Raw genomic sequence first — 21,498 nt, 5'->3', positions numbered from 1 at the left:
TGTTGACTTTTTTTTTTTAATTGGTCGACATGGTGCATTTTTCCACCGATAGGAAAGAGGTGGCTCTTTTTTTTCCTTTCTTTACTGTTTTTGCGCTTTCCTTAGAAAACGCTTAAAACACACACACAAACGTGATGACGGTATTTAGAAAAAAGCATGACTTATATATATTATCATAACTCTGGATTTACTGGCCTGTAATTAAAAGTTAAAAACTTTCAAGTCCGAACTTTCAATGTGGGCTGAAACAGAGACTCAGCGTGGCTGCAGCTTGTTGCTATGTCAGCTTAAAATAGTCATGTGATTTGGAGGTGCAGCGTGTGGACCACAGAGGGTTAATAACACTCACCTTCCTTCCATTTCCAGAGTGTAACAACCGACCACCTGTGTAAAATCCGTAATTCCCATGGTGTTGTTCAAAATGTGCTCTGGCACAATCATAAGCAGCGCTTCCTACTGAAAACAAGAAAAAAGCCGGTCAGCGCTATGGGCTGAACCATTTGTTAATGGCGGAGGGGGGGAACACTATCCAATATATTCAGTTTTAGTATTTATATTCACTGTTGACTGTAACTATGCTCAAACTGTTAATGCTATCTTATTTTAATAAACAACACTGTCATATTCAAAACTGGGGTGGCACTTGGGGTGGCAAGGGATCATTTTAGGGTGGCACTTGCCACCCCATGCCACCCTTCTAGATCCGCCCCTGCCAGTAATTCAGCTACAATGAAAAAGACACAAAGCTGGAGTTATTCTGTGTTTGCTGCACAGCTGCCTCTTCTTCTCTCATTCTCTCCCCTCCCTCTCCTGTTTCTACTTCAATCATGAAACTGATCAATGATCAGCTGATTGGCTCTCTTGTTTATTTATCGCCCACTTTGCGCCAGAAAGAGGAAACCAGCCGATTGTAAACAACAGCAGCACGTTTAAGATTGATCAGCTGTTGTTAGAATTTATTTAATGGATTGGATTTATATAGCGCTTTTCAAGGCACCCAAAGCGCTTTACAATGCCATTATTCATTCACGCTCGCATTCATACACTGGTGGAGGCAAGCTACGGTTGTAGCCACAGCTGCCCTGGGGCAGACTGACAGAGGCGAGGCTGCCATATCGCGCCATCGGCCCCTCTGGCCAACACCAGTAGGCGGTAGGGTAAAGTGTCTTGCCCAAGGACACAACGACCAGGACAGAAAGGCCGGGGATCGAACCGGTGACCTTCCGGTTACAGGTGCGCTTCCCAACCCCTGAGCCACGGTCGCCCCACGATACTAGAAATTAATTTCTAGTATCAGCTGATGTTTGCTGGAGCCACAGCTGTAAAACTGCTGGTCATGATATTGGTTTGTATATCTGGTGAGAGGGAAACATGAAGATGAAACCAGGAGATGTCCTTACTGAATCATCAGAGCTGAACAGGTGATGGAGAAACAGGTTTACCTTTTAGGTGACATGGATGAGTTGAAGGGAAGTTATGAACTGTTTCTGAGACACAAATAACACCAGGATCCTTTTCTACATAGCTGACAGCTGGTAACTGTGCAGGGGCGAGTCTAGCAAAGTTTTGCCAGGGGGGCCAGGTAGGGCATTAACAGGGAGAGGTGGGCACAAGGAAATACTTTTCTTTCTTATTCTCATTTAAAATGTCTAGCTTTTAAAAAATAATTATTTGAATATTACAACAAAAGAATGATAGATTGATACATATATACCATCAAAACAGTGAACATCACTGTCACAACAGCGTTTGTTTTCATTCAAAGGCTTTATGATTTTTCCTATTATGGTGGGCCGGTCTCTAGTCAAAATGCCTGGGCCAATTTTTTGTCCCAGTCCAGCCCTGTATGCAGCTCAACTGCAGTCTGGTGTTACCTACATCTTCCTATTCGGAATATATATATATATATATATGTATGAGCTTGAACTCTGGGTCAAAGATGCAAGTAGCAGTTATTTATATTTCCTATCACCTTAAATCTTCACTCAAAGACAAGTATCTCTGACAGTGTATATACAGATGTATTATATATAAGAGACAAACATTGTTCTTTCAATATGTTGGCATTACTAAATTTGGCTCAATGCTTACATACATGTGTAAAAAGAAAATGTACGAGCTGTGATAACTGTTTCTGATAGAATGAAGATCAGACAGATATATGAAATATTCCTGTATTGGGTGAGAAAATCAGAGCATGTCATAACTGCTTTAAGTCATACAGAATAGATCTCAGAGCCTTAAACAGGCTGACTTCTGCTAAATGGGTCAAACTGGGCAGAAAGTATACAAACACATAACATCCTTATAGAATATGATGTAACACTATAGATCAACTTACCTCAGAATATATAAAGCATATAAACAATTACAGCAATATGATGCAACAAACACAGCAGTACTACTAATCCAAAATACTCAAAGCTTCATAGAACTGAAACAAACATTTATTTTTAGCTCCGTTCTGCTGCTGATACATACTTTAGGTTTCTGAATATTAAAACCAAGTTACCGCTGAAAGTACAAACATCACTAATGTCACATAACTTTGCCGACATGTGGCCAACAGTAATGTTTTAATGTTCTTAAACATTTGCACATAAATAAGTGACATAATATTCAGTACTTACTTTTGACAGTTCACTCTTCGGCCGCTCCCTTCTGCCGTATTTTGCGGCAAAATTATCCACACCCACCGCCGTATGGAACGCCAGGACTGCCATAATGAATTAATTAAATACACCATTAAATAATTAATTAAATGTGGCAATAATTAATTATAATTGGAATTAATTAATTAAATAAATAGTTATGACACATGTAATTAATTAATTATTGAGCGACCATCTTTGAACAGAGGCGGTGGTTTACGACACCAACTGTCTGCCATCTATAATCCAGTTTTGAGTTCCCTCCCCAGACGCCTTAACGCCCACTCACATCCTGGGCCATCTGACCTCAGGAAATCACATGATAGGGTGGGGCCAGGTTTCACAATGAGCTCACCCGAAACCCAGGCTGATTAGGTCCCACACCCGCTTTCACACCTTGGCGCATGTGATTAGAGGATCACCAGGGGGTCCTTTGTCCCTCCTTGGGGGGATACTCCCACTGGGTTTAAATCTGGGACTCTCGGCCATTTGACCTTAGAACTGAAGAAGCTTCTCGGATGAGAGGTGAAACGTCTTCAAGCAACTCAAAGAAGTCCAGACGCTTAGCTTTGCAAACTCCTTTGACTACGATGACCTGGATGACTGAGAACCTTCACAGACAAATTAATTATTGACACATTTAATTAATTATTTATGTATTTCACATTTTAATTAATTATTGACACATTTAATTAATTATTTAATGATATATTTATTTATTTCATTTTGGCAGTCCTGGCGCCTGGCTCTCACCATGAATTAATTTTATCTGTCAGACTCACCCATCAAACTCAGGGGGCGGGGTTAACGCTGATCGACTCAAAACCATTGCTTTGGCCTGGTGGCCATTGTTTCTAGCACACAACAACCGGCATGTGGAAACAGAACTGAACTTTGAAAAACCCTGTTTGTGTGTCACCAAATACACTTTTAATATTTTTTTAGCCGAGAATGTAGTGGTTTAATCTTCATATGTCTGGTCGGTTTGTCAAGATACAGCCTCTTTGCAAATTGCTTCGATGATTTCGGAGATATCTGCCCAGTCTCACGGCAAAGCGTGGGATAGATCCGCTCACCTCGCAAGCAATCGAGCTGTTATTACCGCCGACAAAGCGCAGGCCCCGGTACACAGCTGTAATAACCCCCGCTGACACTGACTTCTTTTACTGAGGTTATATTTATCGGGGTTTTATTTCCTGATGTTCGTATGTGTCCTACGTGTTTCAGTCGCCAATTCTGAATTATAACTAACATTAAAAACATGTTTAAGGAGGAGAGAGAGCAAATAAATTCTATTAACAGCTGATCTTTGGGGTTTTGTTCAGTAATCAGCGTGACCTGCGTTTAAACGCATAAAAGAGATAACGTTGGTGTTTCCGTCATGTAGTAACTGCTGGCTTTAACCGTACAAAGGTTGTTCGACACTATGAAACACATACAGACTTCATGATGTTCGCCTAATATTTTTATTGTGAATATTAATCATGAGGGCAAACGGCCCTGTACACCACGGAGCGAGGTCAGCATATCCACGATATCTTCAGCTCTCTGAGTTAACCCAGAGTTTCCCAGCTGACTATCTAACTGTCATCTACGAATATGTCACGGGTCATATCAATATGATTTTACAGAAAAGCATCCTTAATACTGCCAACTATTCCAGAGACGTGAAAATCTACAGCATAAAGAACACAAAAATATAGCAGTCTAACGAAACACTGTAACAGATGAACCGTCAGTTTGTCACAGATCAAAGTGGAATGAAAGTGATTGGTTGAACAGGTGTTCATGTTCGTGATCTGTGTTTTCTGCATTTTCATCAGTGTAAGAGACTCAGCAGCAGATTAGAATAACAGTTATACATTTAATAAATCATCAAATGAATCCACGATCGAACCTGTTCCGACAATTTGAGTTCGTGTTCCCTCAGCTGCAGACTCGCTGCTGTTTAAATGTTTGAGAGGAAGATTAGATATAAAGCAAACGTCAAACATAGACTCACTCTGCGTTCACATTTGATATGAGGCCAGCACGTATAGTGGCTGTGTCCTGTTTTAAGATCATATATGTAAAATTGTTGTCTGACCTCCGTCGATCCAGCCGCTCAGAGTCCGTGGTTACCATGGTTACTGCATAACGTTAACAGCTGGGACTGTGGAAACCTACCGGCAGCACGTTAACTTGGATAAATTATAGTTAAGGAGTATCACAGATAACGCCCATGTGAGCTGTGTGACTGTTCACCACTACACTGAAATCAGTAGGTTATTACTGAAATACACGTGCTATATCATAAACTATGATATAAATAGGGAGGTCCTATTAACATGTTTAGTTTTAAAGGACACCTTCCTGCCTTTAGTCTCATTCATAGGCAGTATTAGTTTTCTTCTAACATCCAGAAGTCTGCACGATGTGTTTCATCGTTTGTAACAAACCTTTGACAGTTAAACATAACATGACCGAAAAAGCAAATAATAATAATAATAATAATAATGATAATAAAATAAAAAAAGAGAGAGAAAAAAAATCACACAAATTATATGTTAACCTTATTTATTTTTAGTTAAGTAAACTCTAAAAATTCTAACAGATCGCTGGTGCTTAGAATACAGTTGAATAAAAAACAGATGATATAATATTTCTGTCCAGGTTGCAGTCGTCATGATGAACATGTAGTTGCAAACTCTGCTCCTCTCGGTGGAAATGCGCCTTCTCTTTCCTCATTGTATAAAAACATTTTAAAAGTCAGTTTAATCTCAAAATTCACTTTTAAAATCCAAAACACACCAGATAAAGAAAAGCGAATAGTTCAGTCTAACACGGTGAACCATTAAACATCTGTAAAACTATGCAGTTATGAAACGTAACTTTAACCTCAGCCAAACCGATTTGCTCAGTTGTAAATAAAACAGCGAAGTAAACGTGACCCGACAGACAGAACCTGAGTGAATTAAGTTCAGTGTTTAACCACTGAGAGCTAAAACTCAGGTGAGGTTTCAAAGCTGTGCCGGTGACTGGACATCAGCCGCTGATAAAGTGGCTTCGTCTATAAAGTGCTCTGTAGGGAAACAAGCTCCAGCAGCTCTGCGCTCGGGAAAAAAACTATATTTACTTATCTTGTCCACTTGACTGTCGCGTCTCTCACCCTCTCTGTTTTTCACATAATGATATTATCCTATATCCTCGCATGTGATTGGCCACAACATGGAGGGATTGGAGCATAGCTAAGCCACTGTGTGAGAGCTGAGCAGCGAAAGGAAATTAAGTGAGGGTAGAAATGACTGAAAGATTATAAGGCTCTGTTTTGAGTTTTGTTAAAAAAAAATGACTTCATATAGGAAAAAAAATAAATATCACATATGCAGGACACCTTAAACTGTATCAAGACACAGGGACTAAACCCCAATTCAACCAGACCCAGAACTGATCCGGAATTAAAACAGGACTACAACAGTTCAAAATCAGGACTACTTAGGACTTAACCAAAACAGAACCAGAATCAAAACTAGATGATAGTAGCACTAAAAATCATCATAGACCTGCACTACACTTATTTTTTAATTCTACCAAAGTACACTATTTAGAAAAGTTTATATAATTATTTAGCCTTCATAAGCCTGCATAACTTAATGAATATAGAATTTGAAAAGTAACAAATGGTATCTAAAAAGTTATACTATGTATTAGATATATGTTCTGATGAGTTTTGGCAAACAACCATTTGACTAACATGTGTGTCTCACCTGCTCTTGTTCCATCTCTGTTTTGTCCTCTTTCTTCATCTCCCTCTCTGTTCCTCTCTCTCCCTCTTTGTGCTGACAATCAAGCCAAACACCAACATCATCAAATATACAGTTGAAACCAGATATTTACATACTCTTCAGATAAAAACACAAACATTGTAACATCAAATCAGACTAAATGTTTATTTTTTTAGATTGATAAATATAAAAAACATATTTGTTAACTTTTGTATTTTGTATTCAAAATTGAGCCACACTTATGGAGCTCCACGATTCTTTTCCTGGTGTTTCGGTTGACATTTCTTGATTTCCCCATTTCAAAGAAACAGGCTCTGTGTTTTGCCTTATATGCATCCACAGGTGTGTCACCAATTTACTCACATGGACTCTACTAACCTTTCAGAAGCTTCTTAAGCTCAGAATGGAATCGTCTGGAGTTTTCTTATTAATTAACAATAAACTTGTATATGTACTCCTAAATTTGATGAAAGTGATTAAAATAGACAGCTCCCTCTTTTTATTCTGACATTTAACTAATTCAAAAGATATTTCAACATTTATTTATCTAAAACAAAACAAGTTTACTCTAAATTGATGTTTAACAGTAAAAAAAAAAAAGTTTTTATGTTTTCTCCCTAAAGTGTATGTAAATATCTGGTTTCATCTGTGAATATACTGCTGTGTATTGGAATTCCTCTTGTTTTGCATAGAAATATACTGAACAACATACAAAGCATAATATATAAAATAACATCTACCTGAGTTTTTTCTTTGAAAGAAGCTCCTTGTGTCCATTATTGTGTACATCAGTACACAATTGAAACTGATTTAGAGAGTTTGTTTAGCCGTGGAGGGTAAGAACTGAAAATATGAAATGTAAGCTAAGACTCTCTAAAAAAATCAGCATTGTCGTTCGGCTTTTTATTTATCCATTTGTTGATTCACTCGAAGAGCAAGTAACGCAACCAAGTGATCAGTTTATATCGATCTTTTGTGATACACCGTCATATTTAGATTATTTGTACAGTACAAATGATTTGCTTTGGTACCTGGTCAAACTTAAGCTCTCCTCTGTCTGCAGCAAACTCCCAGGGAGCAGCTTCTCCCCCCTCGCTTACATGTGTGCTGCGCTCAGTCGCCTAGTGCCTGAGCTCGGATCATACCAAAATTAGGGGGAATTTACGACGGTGCGCTCTGCGCTTCGTGTGTTGTTTTTGTTTTATACAGTTGTCAGTCAGGCATCTAACTAATAAATTACACTCCAAAAGACCCCATGCTTCTGAAAAAATGACCCGGGCTTAAGCCCAGTATGCCCCCGCCCTCCCCGCTCCGCTGATGGTTGACTCCAAATCTCCCGAACACTACGTCGATTTGAGAACGCAAGGCCGAGACCAAGACCGAGACCAAAGTCAGTCGAGACCAAGACAAGACCAAGACAAAAGTCCATCGAGACCAAGACCACGTAAAAGTGGTCTCGAGACCGGTCTCGAGACATCCAACTCTAACGTAACCCCCTCGGTGCACTCTGCATGCTGACTGTTAGCAGAGCTAGTGAAATCTCTGAAAACATCTGAGCACTTTTGCAAACATGTTCTATGTTGACAACCTGACCAGACATACGGCGCGACATTCGCGGCTAAAACACTGTTAAAAGTGTAGTTGGTGACAGAAAAACGGGGTATTTTAAAACTACACCACCACCATTGCTGCCTGTGATTTGAAATGCATTCTGGGATACCTGGCTGCCCCAAGTCTACACAAGCAATCGATTATCTAGGATCGACCTGTTTTGACTTACTTTGCACGGCAACCAATCAAATGTTAGAGAGGCTGCATGGGCGAGAAGGGTCTGAGAAGGGTCTGGCTGCAGCCACTGGGGAGCGCCATATTGGGACCTCCACACTAACCGGAAACACGTGACCTCCACAGTAGCCGGAAACACGTGACCTCCACAGTAACCGGAAACACGTGACCTCCACAATCGGCAGAAATACATTCCTGCGTGCATCATCAACTGTGGAAACCTTGCAAGTGGATCGTAAAGGTTGGGACAGAGTTTTTCATGGATAAATTTGCCGTTAATAATTGTATAATTCTAGGAATCATCTAGTTTGCTTACACTGATTATGTTGGCACTTTGTTAGCGTTACAACAACTGTCATACCCCCGAGGTATCTAAACTTTAGTAATGTGTGCACTTTTGACACATCTGGTTATCATTTAGTGGTCAGTTTCAAACGTATTTGATTTTTGCTTGTTATGAACAAATTCACTTCACTACTTTTCACTGTCAGTAACATCGATGCACATTGTTCCATTTACTGCATATTGCGCTTTATTCATGTCTCTCATTCCACCTGCAAAAACATTGTAAAGTTTGTCACAAAGAGATTTATATATTTATAAATACTAATATTCTCTATTCTATGCTCTACTGCTTTTTTATTGCCCAGATTTTAGTTAGCCTTTGTTAAATTGTCTTTTATATGTCAATATATACGTATGTCCCAAATAAAAGTGTCTTGTAAATTATGTTTTTGTAAAGAATTTTCTCCCAAATCTCTTACATGCTAACTGTAACGTCTTATTTCTGCTAAAACCTGAACTTAAATGTGTATATGGTGTTTATCTGATTTTCTATTTGTTTTAGATGCACATATCAATTTGGAATTCTGCCTCCAAGCCAGAATTGCAGGAATGCACCACGTGTTGCAGAAGACTCTTTCACTGCCCTCTGTGCCCCACTTTCAGCCCTACTGTCAGGGATTGAGGAGTATATAAATGGACACATCAAAAATGCTTTGCCTTTCAAAGGTATGTTGGTATTAAATATACCTCATAGTTATAAATATGCACTTCTTTTCAGCACCTCTGCAGTCTCTTTGTTGACTTAAATGTTGCTTTTCACATTGTACAGTTCAGTGCATTCATCAGCAAGAGAAAAAAAGTGTGTTTTCATTAAATTTTTTTTTTTCATGTTCACCACATTTCCTGACAGCTCTTGTGATCCACACCATTTTGCTTTCATTATTGAGGATGGCTTGGATATTTTTGTTAATATGTACAATCTGATTGTTAGATAAACTGATTGCATTCTATACAACTACATTTAAATTACATGTTGGTTTTTTCTTTTTTTCTCTCTTACAGACAAAATGATATGCCGGTGCACTTTCACTGCCCTGTCTGTAACATGACAATCATACAGCGTGGGGATATGGCAAGGCAAATATTGTCATGTCAGCGTTTAGGACTGCTCCCCACTGAACTCTCCGTGGAGCCCCGCCTCTCTCCCGCTGCACTCTCTGTGGAGCCACATCTCCCTCTCGATGTCTTGTCTCCAGTATCTAAACCATTTTCTGAATCTTTGGTAGAACATTCATGTGTTCTACCCTCTGTGCTAAATGAAACTGTGGCTTGTGGAAAGTCCATGGAAATGAAATGCCCTCACTGTGGTCTTAGTCTTCTTACAAAAAAAACTTCAAGGCTCACATGATGAGGAGGCATTCAAACAGATCAATAGATGTTTGCCTGGCCTGTCATCTGCAGTGTTTTTGTGTAGAGGGACTTCTTCCTCTTTGTTTTTCAGTTTGCAGAGGACATGGAGCTCTTTTTAAAAGCTTGTGCTGACGAGCAGGGACTATGGGTCAATGCGATGTTTGACATTTAATGGACAGATGAAGGCACTGGCTGTTTGTTTGTGTTTTTTATGTGTTGTTTGTTTTTCAGTGTACAGAATTCAAGTTAAGCTTATTATAAAATGTTGTTCACTTGTTTCCATGTCCATACTAATAGTAAAAAATTTAAGTGTAAATGTAACAGCATGGTTTATACTTGTAACTTCAAAGTAAAAAGTTTATTGTTGATATTAACATTAATGTATTACCCCGTAATTAATAATATTTTTATACATTTTACGCATTAACCGTCTGGGCTCTATCCTGTCCATTTGTGGCCACTTCTTCTTTTTTGACTACTACACTGCAGTGGACCAAAAGAATGACACAGGTTTGATCTTAAGGATCTAATAGTTGTGTGTTTGTGCATGACATTGCAACGCAAATATGTATTTGCAAGATAGACTGGGAATAAATTATGAAGCATCAAATATTACACAGGCTGCAGTGAATTTTTGTTGATACAGGTTATTGACCTTTGTGTTTCCCAGTCAAACTTAGCTTTGACACACATGCTAACACTTTTACTCTTGTGCATTTCATAACAAGACACCATAGCCAAAATATTAACTCTATCAAAAAATTTCAAAGCTGCAGCTGCAGCACACGCAGCAACAAACACTGTTAGTAAATGTGTCCTGGAGTTTATGCAGATGCAAAAAGTGCTACTGCTGTAAGTAAGCCTAACAGCTTCCAGATCACTTATCTTTCTGGAAAGATGGTAAGAAGGGCATCACTGCTCATCTCTACAATCGCCCAGATCTTGGAATACAATGCCTTTGTCCCATGAAAATCACTTCACAGTATTAAGAGTCCACTAAAACCTACAAATGAAGAGTGATCCTGGAAGAAATAGGGTGTACACTAGTGACCTCAACAATTGCAAGACAGCCTTGTCCCCGATGCTTATATGAAAAAATAAAATACAATACGAAGATTTATGAAACCATTAGGACTTTATCACTGTTTTATCTGAAAAGTTACTGGTAATATATAACCTAACTGGCATTTAAAGTGTAAAAAACAGAATGTAGATAAAATTTCGGTTTTGCTGAAAAGAACTGGTGCTAATTTAAAGTGTCGGTTTAAAGTCGGTAAAGGTAGATAAATGTTTTAATAAATATACATTTTACAGCATTTTGTGAACATACACAAAAGTGGCCATTTTTGGCAACGGACAAGCTGAGAGAGAGTTTTATAGTTTTTACTCTCCTTGAACAAAAATAATAGTGCATGATAATCAATGTGGAAGTTAATCAATTAGATGTCCCAGACTCTACTATTAATAATATTGTGGTCCCTCGTTTATCGCAGGAGTTACGTTTTAAAAACTAACCCGCGGAAGGTGAAATCCGCGAAGGAGCCAACTTTATTTTTTACAATTATTGTAGCTGTTTTAAGACTGTAAAACCCCTCACTACATGCTTTATACACTTTCCTCAGACAGGCACGAACATTTTCACACTTTTTTCTTTTGTTTAAACACTCTTAAAGTTCAAACCTTCGTAGAAAGACAAGTCCATTATAAAATCAAACCGCGCAAAACGTTTGTTTCGTCGGCATTGTTGTGTTTGTCGGGGAGAAAACTTACAAACATACAGTAAAGCACTTCAGAGTTACATTGCTAGCGATCGAAGATTTATATAAATTCGACAAACTAAACTCATTATGTACTGTACAGCAGCGGTCCCCAACCTTTTTTGCACCCCGGACCAGTTTAATGTCAGAAAATATTTTCACGGAGCGGCCTTTAAGGTGTCGCGGATAAATACAACAAAATAAAATGATACAAAGACAAAAACGGTGGTATTTTGTAAATATAATAATAAACGCGAATTCACTGTGTGATTGTGTAACTTTATTAGCAGGGTCCTCCTGAAATGCACCAACAACATTGAGAATAACATCCTCCTCTCTGCTCTCTGGTCGCTATAGTAACGCGTAAATAGTTCTTTCAAAATAAGACACACGACTACAACACGGGAAAAGACCCAGGGAACCCGACTTAACGATTAAAAACCCTGAAAATCATACACTTCACACCCGAGCCTCAACTCTCGCGGCCCGATACCAAACGGGCCCGGGTGATGGGGACCGCTGCTGTGCAGAAGACACGGCACTAGATTGATTGACAATGGTCTACAGCAATCAGAACGCACAAAACAATGTGCTGTTAAGAAAAAAAAAAAATCAGCGAAACAGCGAGTCCGCGAAAGGTGCTGATAAATAAATTCTAAGTGTTTTTTTTAACAATCTGGGTTAAAAACACTTGGAATCAAATTTATTTATCAGCAGCATCAATAGTAACAAAAATACAATTTAGTTTTCGATGTCAAAGTTCTCGATTTGTACGGTCCGACTTTGCACATGCGCAGTAAAGATCGGGGAGTCCTGATCCGTCACTATCTTTTTATTTTTTGTTGTTGTCTACATTATATTAAATGTTTCATTATCGGAAACATTTTAAGAGATGCTTATTATTCTTAACATCTTAAGAGATACTCTGACCCGTAACTATCGTAAAACGCTTCGACCGGAAGTAGACACCTTTCGCGCATGCGGGGTACCGATCGGGTTTCCGGTACGGATCGGGTAGTGACAAGCTTCAAGCGGACCATCACTACCTCTCACATCTAAAGGTAAGTGCCAAGGTAACTTTGAACTGAGTTCAGTCAATCTTGAGTTTTTCGAAGTTTTCTGAATGAAGTTTTCTGTTGCTCTCTGTGAGAGAAGACCGTTAAAGGCGAGGCTCTCCAGAGTGTAGCAAAACAGGAAACAGCAGCTGGCTGTGTGTAAGTGTGCAAACGAATAGATTAGAAGTGAAAGTGAGCCACGAGTATAGAAAGGTCAAGTTTCGTGAGTTGTTTTTCTCACCACTGATCACGCGCTCAACACTCTACACATACTTGCATCACACGCGCGCTCTCAAGCATCAGTATTGTACAATTCTGGGCGTCACGTGAGTTGCAGGTGTTACCATATAACGGAAATCTCCATTGTTCTGTAGCAGTGGTTCTCAAACGTTTCACAATGAGTTTCACCCTTACGAGCGACATCAAAGCGCAGTAGTATAGGCCTATTTAACACCACATACACATACTTGCCAACATTCAAAAGGGCTCTCTCTTTCTCTCTATCCATCGATCGATCGATCGATAGATGTGCAATATCACTGATCACACTGCACCTCACATTGCACCTGCTAGTTAGATGGCATGTATGTGTATGTATATAGATGCAAGCGTGTATGTGGAAATATGTGTGTGTATGTATGTACGGATGCATATATGTATATATACATATATGTATGTATGTGCATGTATGTTTGCAGGTGTATGTATAACTTGTACATATCTTTCTTGTGTAAATGTAAATTTGTCTGCTGTTGTGTAAATACTTAGGCTATTGTGTACTCCACACACATGGAGAGATGCCAAACTGCCTTTCACTGTTCTTGTAACAGTGACAATAAAAAGCTATTCTATTCTATATATATATATATGTATGTATGTATGTATGTATGTATGTATGTATGTATGTATGTGTGTGTGTGTGTGTGTGTGTGTGTGTGTGTGTGTGTATTGGTGTGTCGGCCCACTGGGCATTTGATTCTAATAACAGGCCTCAGTCTCTCCTGCTATACTGCTAAATTTTGTATCGGTGCTTAAACCTTTTGTGTTTCCAATAAGTTTCCCACCTCGGGAAGCAAAAATGTGTTCTTTTACTTGTCAGATGAACATATGAGACACTTTGACTCTTCAGTGCAGTGTGGAGCCTAACAAAGATCTGCTTTGTGTTACAGCTGATCAGCAGGAGGAGAAGAGTCTGACGGAGCAGCAGAGGATCATTTTCAGCTACTTGGACTCAGCTCAGTCACTACAGAGAAAACAATGAGCTCAACACAGAAGGTGACAGACAGAGCAGGGCGATATGACCAAAAATATTTATCACGATATACATTTGAAAATTTGCGATAATGATATAACTGACGATATAATTGACGCGAGACAAAATACTTTTACAACTCCACAACTTTATTAAAAAACCCATCAATGTATTTTCACTTAAACAAGCAGCTGTTTTTTATGTGTATTGAAGTTATATAAAAATTTAACAGTGCAAATTCCCATTTGCACTGTTAATATTTTTGGTCATATCGCCCTGCTCTACTTTCATGTGTTACTGTTTAGGCTTAAATTGGTTTGATGTTTGGTGCCTTTTTCTTAATGTAAAAACCCCCCCTCAGGTTACGATCAGACATTTTTCTTCACTGAACCTATTGGGTCTAAACTCAGACCCCGCTGTCTCCAGGACTTATTCCCATGAAAGAAAAACAAGGCAACAGCGATCGATCGATTTACTTGCAAGGGAGGCCTGGTGTTTCTGAAAAATGGAGCCTAATGGGAGCATATATAAGGAGAATAAGACCGGGCCCAGAACAGAGCCCTGAGGTATTCCACAAGTGAGTGTAGCTGGAGAAGGGTATTTGTTACCCAGCATCACAGAATATGTTCTGCTCTCTAGGTAAGAGGCAAACCATTTTAGAGCAGAGCCTTGAATGCCAACACGTCTTTAGACGGTTTAATAGGATTGTGTGGTCGACAGTGTCAAATGCTACGCTCAGGTCTAAAAGGATTAAAACTGTACTTTTTCCAGAATCAGCAGCTAGAAGCACATCATTGAACACCTTCAGTAGAGCAGATTCTGTGCTGTGGAAGGAACTGAAACCAGACTGATATTTTTCCAGAATATTATGCGTGTCTAAGAATGAGGATAATTGGTGGAGGACAATCTTCTCAAGAACCTTAGACAAAAAAGGCAGCTTAGAGATTGGTCTAAAATTGCCAAGAACTGACTGATCTAAACCAGGTTTTTTTAGAAGCGGCTGGACAACAGCTTGTTTAAACAAGTCAGGAACAGTTCCATATGAGATACTGCCATTTACAATAGCAAGGATGTTGGGGCCGACTGTCTTCAGCACATCTCTGAGAAATGGTGTAGGTAACATATCCAAGGGGCACATAGTTGGTTTCATGTGCATTATTATATCAGTGAGATGGGATAATGAAACCGGTTTAAATTCTGAAAAAAGGAATGAACATGTAGATGGTTCAGAGAAAAACAAGGCAACAGCGATCGATCGATTTACTTGCAAGGGAGGCCTTGTCGGTATCTCAGAAACGCACTTCGAATCTCATTTGATTTGATAAATTTTGATCTTTTGATCGATAAACTAAAATGTTATCGATTTTCACCAGCTGCTCTGTGCTGGATGAAAAGTTATTTGTCTGGAAGACGGCAAAAGGTTTATTATAATGTTTATTTCTCCGAGAGCTGCGACATGAACTGTGGTCTACCCCAAGGCAGCTGCCTCACTTCTCTATTCAGTTTTCACAAACGATCTGCAATATGTCTTGGGTTAATCTTGGGTATGCCAATGATTCCACCATGTTTTATTCAGCCAGTGACAACTCTGAATTGACCAGTTCTGAAAGACCCCATCAGAACTCATGAGAAATCTCTGCATCACAAGAAATGCATTGGTGCTCAGTCTGCAGCATCTGTCCCAGAACAAACACCAATTGCAAAAACCATACTAAAAATAAACCAAGCACAACAAGAAGTCCTGAAAAAGCTGTTTAGAACTGCGTACTACGTTGCAAAGATTGAACTACCACTGGCAAAATTTAGCAGTCTTTGCAAACTTCAGAAAGCAAATGGCCTAGATCTTGGTTCCACTTACCTCAATGACCATGCTTGCAGAGAGTTTATTGGAGCAATAGCACAAACTTCAAGAGACCAGATTGAAAAGGAAATTCAAGAAAGCAGGTTCTTATCCATTCTTGCAGATGGCAGTACAAACACTGGTATAATAGAACAGGAGTTGGTTCACGTCAGGTATGTGAGGGATAATGGTGACATATCCACATACATGATCAAATGTCAGCCAGTCAAGAGTGCAAATGCTGCAGGTATTTTAGAGGCTATTGATGAAGCAGTGAACACCATGGGTATCAGAGAAGACACATGGAAAAAGAAAGTAGTGTGTGCAAATTTTGATGGTGCTGCAGTGATGATGGGTGAGAAAACAGGAGTAGCTGGGAGACTGAAACAGAGGATACCCCACATCATAACAATCCACTGTGTGGCACACAAACTAGAGCTAGCCGTGCTGGATAGCGTGAAAGGCTGTGAGTACCTGGTGAAATTTGAAGATACACTGAAAACCATCTTTAAGATGTACTACTATTCCCCAAAGAAGCGAAGAGAGCTGACAGAAATAAGTGAACTGCTAAATGAGAGGCTGGCACATTTCAGTGGCCTGAAGAGCACACGGTGGCTTCCAAGCCGGCTGAGATGTCTAAAGGCTGTGGAAAAAAATTACACTCCCACTGTTGTTCATATGGAGAACATGGCAGAAGGAAGTGATGTCAAAGCCGAGGATGCAGCCAAGGCTAAGGGGGTGGTGCAGGAGATGAAGACTGAGAAATTTGTTCGCTTCCTGCATTTCATGTTGGACTACAGTACCATCTTATCCAAGTGCTCTACTGATTTTCAGCATGATAACCTAAACATCACACGAACAAATCAGTTAGTTGAGAGCACAACATCACGCTTACTCAGCCTAAAAACAAAACCAGGAGAATATCAGAAAACCTTGGACACAAAGTTCACAGCGAACCAGGATGGTAGTATTTGCTACTGTGGAACTCAGCTAACAAAAAGTCAGCGACCTGCTAGAAGAGGTGAGGGAACAGACAAAGACACCTTTGGTGCAGAGATCCAGAAGATTATTGACAACACAGTCAAGTACATGGACAACAGATTTAAAAATCTCCATGAAAAGCCTCTTTCTTGTTTCAAGGTTTTTGACCCTTCCACTCTTCCCTACCCCAGAGAAGAACTAGCAAATTATGGGGATGAAGAGGTGGATTATCTTGTCACAGATTTTGCCTGTTTGCTAGATGCAGAAGAGAAAGAGAAAATTCCACAAGAATGGATGGATCTAAAAGTGCGGCTTGCAGAACGCCGGGGTCGCAAAGTAGATTGCTTGTACAGAGATCTCCTCTCTGAGAATCCAGAACATCTCTCTCATATCTTGTTGCTGGTGAAATTAATGCTGACACTTAGTCCATCAACAGCCATCTGTGAGAGAGGATTTTCTTGCATGAACCGAGTGAAGACAACACATCGTACCTCTCTACACCCTGAAACATTGAATGACTGCATGCAACTCTCCATTAATGGGGAAACAGTTGAATCTTTTTGCCCTGACAAGTCGATTCGTTTCTGGATGTTTTCTGGAAAAGGTTCAAGACACCTGGATCATAAAACCCAGACAAGAACAAAGAGCAGTGAAATGGAGGGCAATGCACAGGAAGAGAAAGCTGATGAAGGAGATGCTATGCCCTCAACGTCGAGTGGCATTTTCTCATCCGAGACTTCAGTGGAAATTTCAGATTCAGGATCTGACACAGACTAATTCATGTTTTACACAGTTCTAACAAGTTCACAGAAATTTCTGTTTAATTAGAACCAGATATTTGAGGTGATTGTAATGTTTATACAGTTGTTGTAATTTGTGTTTTAACAATTTTTTGATTGATGTTTTGTTTCCTTTACAATATTATACAATAAAAATAATCTTTTTTATTCGGGCTACTTAAATTTATTTTGGGCTACCAAAAACTAAAGAGTGCCTGCCCGAAGGGCTACCAGGGATTTTGAAATTTTGCGAGCCCTGGAAAGGGCTCATTTGGTATAACGGAATAGCTTTAGTGTCTTGTTTTTAAAACTTGAGTATGAACTTATACAAAATGCAGCAAGATATTTATTTAAAAAACAGTTTTATTGATTACAAAAAACGCCATATCGGATTCATATCGGTATCAGCAGATATCCATATGATATCGGAATCGGTATTGGACATTAAAAACTGGCATCGTGCCATCTCTAATACTAACATTGATAAAATACATTATCAACTTTCTTGGCTTCCTGTACAGGCTAAAATATTCTATGGCTTACTTGTAGTTATAAAGAACGCAATTCTGTTAAACACACCACATTTATTTCTGCTCAGCTGCAGTATCCAGATGAAATACATAATCATATTACACGATTTTCAACAAACTGCAATTTAGTAAATGCTCGAGTTAAAAGTAACTTTTTGTAAAACTTTTATTTAGAGCAACTTTCAAGCCTCATAAAATTAGAGAATTAGCAACTATTCAAAACTTCAATGAACATTTAAAAGCCGATTTACAGAACTTTTAGTTGTTGTAATATTGTAAGAGATGATTTGTTTTTGATGCACATTACACAAATATCAATGTCATTGATATTATTGTTGTTATTGATTGCTTATATTTTAATTGTGAAACCTCACTGTGGATGTAAGAGCCAAATTATGTGGATATCTTGAATCCACTTTATTGTATAATATTTTATGTGATTATATTTGACGGAAGACGAGCAACATCTGTTGTGGAAGCTAATGGGGTTCCTTTTGAATAAACAAACAAACATAGGATTTAATATCACTGAATAATTATGTATAGATCTAAATTATAGAAATATGTATTACAAACAACAACTGTGTGTGTGTGTGTACAATCAGGAGGGATGGGCATGATTTTAGTGTTTAAACAGTCATGAATTATTTTTAGCACCAGGTTGGATGTAATGTGTTAGAACTACCAGCAGGTGGTGATAAGAGACCTTTAAGGTGTTTGGTGCCACACTCCACCTTCAGGTTTAAAACTAGTGTTAATGGAGGGAGTTTGAAGGTTGAGTTTGTTCCACGACTGCATTTCACTCACTGCCTCTGTTTGTATCTCTGTCACTGCAGGACCAACATGGAGCGAGAAGTCAGCGCTCTCAGGAGGCCGACAGACCTCACAGAAGAAAGAGAGAGAAAACATACACCTGTGACGAGTGTGGGAAGGATTTTACTGTGAAGGCTAAACTAAAGCAGCATCAGGTCATCCACACTGGAGAGAGACCGTTCAGCTGTGACTTGTGTGGAAAGTCTTTTTCCAGGAAGGGTTCCCTAAAAAAACACCAACTCATCCACAGTGGAGTTAAAGCGTACAGCTGTGATCAGTGTGGCAGAGCTTTTACTCACAGTAGCAGCTTACAGAAGCATCTAGTTACCCACTCTGGAATTAAGGCATACAGCTGTGACTTGTGTGGAAAGTCTTTTTCCTTTAAGTTTTCCCTAAAAACACACCAACTCATCCACAGTGGAGTTAAAGCGTACAGCTGTGATCAGTGTGGCAGAGCTTTTACTCACAGTAGAAACTTACAGAGTCATCTAGTTACCCACTCTGGAATTAAGGCATACAGCTGTGACATCTGTGGAAAAACTTTCAGCCAGAGAGGGAACCGAAATACACACCTACACATTCACACCAGACATGATGTGTACTGCTGTGAACAGTGTGGCAAAGAGTTTATAACTCACACAGAGTTACAACAACACATGTTTACCCACACTGAGGGACGACCTTATAAATGTGACCTGTGTGAGAAGACTTTTAAATCTCCACTTAACCTGAGACGACACCAACAGATCCACACCAGAAAGAGACTCTACAAGTGCAGTTACTGTGAGGTATGTATTTATATTGTTATCTTGTCATTTTAGCCTGACTGTTTGGAACAACTCTGCTCATTAAACTGTGTTAGCATGTTAGCAATTCTACTGCATGGAAAAGCAGCTCTGAGTGATTATTCAGATTTTCATGTCAGTTATGATTTTAGTATTACTGTAGTATTATGGTGGTAGTATTGTAGTTATTGCAGCCCAGTAAACTGAGTGTGTTAACTGAAACAGTAAAATGTAATTGGACGTCTGCAGAGATGCTCTTTATTTCAGGCGACGTTCAGGATAAAAATGTTGAAGGACTGACTTACACTGTCTTTGTGTCTTTGTTTAGAAGCAGAGCGACACAGATGGATCCAGTTCTCAACCCTGTCATCACTGTGGTGGTGGGAAAGACTTTCATTGCGACCTGTGTGGAAAAACTTTCAAATGGCAATTGACCCTAAAAAGACATCAACGTAGACACACTGGAGACAAACTGAAATACTGCAAAGAATGTGGGAGAAGCTTCACCACATCAGGTGGATTAAAACGACATGAACTGATTCACAGTGGGGTTAAAAAGCACCTCTGTGATCAGTGTGGGTCATCCTTCATCACTGCAGGTCAGCTTAAATCACACAAACGAGTCCACACAGGAGAGAAACCATACAAGTGCAGACACTGTGACAAAAGCTTCTCATGTTCAAGTCATCGTAACAGGCATGAACGTGCACACATGGAAGGAAACTACAGCTGTGACCAGTGTGACAAGAGCTTCAGGAATCTCAATTCATACTCTGAACACAAACGATCCCACGTTACTAATAAACTGTTTCACTGTTACCAATGTGCCAAAACATTCACCTCATTGTCTGCTCTGTGCAAACATCAGCGTGATCACTAAGGGCTGAAATCACTCCCACCACTGGATCACAGTGAATCTGAAGAGACAGAAAGATCCTCTGGTTTCAGTGTCAGACTCAAAAAGCTTGAGATCAGGCTCCACAGAGTTCAGATAGAATCATTTAAACTTGTGTTGACAGGGCTCTAGACTAGCTTTTTGACATGGGCACACCGGTACGCCTAACTTTAAAAAGTTAGGCGTACCGGCACAAAAGTTAGGCGCACTCAAATTTTTCAACCGCATCGCTTAACACCGCAGTTTTACATGTGCACTTTCTTTGGGGGGGGAAGTCCATACAGACAATATTCATTTCTAAATTATTATCTAACAAACTTGTGTTTAAATTGCTTTTTCAATATTGTAGAAAATGTTAAACTTAATCATCATCTCGGCCTCTGACGACCTGTTTGCTGCTGCCTGCTGCTGAAAGGCAGTGGGGACACTTGGGCAGTGCATTTATTGCAGCATATAATGTATTTCCTGGATACACTGTGCTTTTTCAGCATTCAAAGATTGATGGCACCATGTCAGAGCTGGCTATGAATTTCAGACGGATCAGTCCTTAACACAAAAGTTATCAATAGTTCTTTTCATCTTTTCTTATTACCCACAGCTACATCCACTTCTGTCGGGCCTAGGCTTCTCACTAGGGCCGGGTATCATCACTGATTTCTATAATCCATTCGATTCCGGTTCTCAAAGTCCTGAGTCGATTCAATTTAGCCTCAGACAGTCAGAAATATTATAATTCTGATCATTTATCAGTACTGATACATGTGAGACTTCATCAGAATTGTGAACATCACAGCAGATGCCTTTGTGTGAAAGTAACTGAGAATAAAACAGAAAAACATGAAGGAGATTTTCCTGGTCTGGCGTTTTATAGCAGATAACCTTAAAAATATTCTGCAATTTTGCATAATTTTAAGAA

At 39.4% G+C, this 21,498-nt stretch overlaps 3 long non-coding RNA genes across 4 annotated transcripts; 2 read left to right on the top strand and 1 right to left on the bottom strand.

The window, feature by feature from the left end:
• Positions 1-5,190: 5,190 nt before the first annotated feature.
• Positions 5,191-7,348, bottom strand: LOC112843749 (uncharacterized). Its single transcript, XR_003216235.1, has 3 exons — positions 7,156-7,348; positions 6,398-6,469; positions 5,191-5,373 (listed from the first exon to the last, which is right to left on the bottom strand). It is a non-coding gene; the product is annotated as an uncharacterized LOC112843749 (long non-coding RNA).
• A 1,058-nt stretch (positions 7,349-8,406) lies between these two features.
• LOC109197020 (uncharacterized) lies at positions 8,407-10,993 on the top strand. Of its 2 annotated transcripts, XR_002058345.2 has the most exons (3): positions 8,407-8,441; positions 9,048-9,211; positions 9,548-10,993. It is a non-coding gene; the product is annotated as an uncharacterized LOC109197020 (long non-coding RNA). The 2 variants fall into 2 exon arrangements; XR_003216232.1 differs by lacking the exon at positions 8,407-8,441 and having other exon boundaries at positions 8,448-9,211.
• An 8,332-nt stretch (positions 10,994-19,325) lies between these two features.
• Positions 19,326-20,520, top strand: LOC112843745 (uncharacterized). Its single transcript, XR_003216229.1, has 2 exons — positions 19,326-19,690; positions 20,016-20,520. It is a non-coding gene; the product is annotated as an uncharacterized LOC112843745 (long non-coding RNA).
• The last annotated feature ends 978 nt before the right edge of the window (positions 20,521-21,498 follow it).

The sequence above is a fragment of the Oreochromis niloticus genome, linkage group LG23 (assembly GCF_001858045.2).
Source record: "Oreochromis niloticus isolate F11D_XX linkage group LG23, O_niloticus_UMD_NMBU, whole genome shotgun sequence".
Lineage (NCBI taxonomy): Eukaryota > Metazoa > Chordata > Actinopteri > Cichliformes > Cichlidae > Oreochromis > Oreochromis niloticus.
Note: the sequence above shows the minus strand (reverse complement) of the source record. Positions and strands in the feature narration are given on the sequence as shown.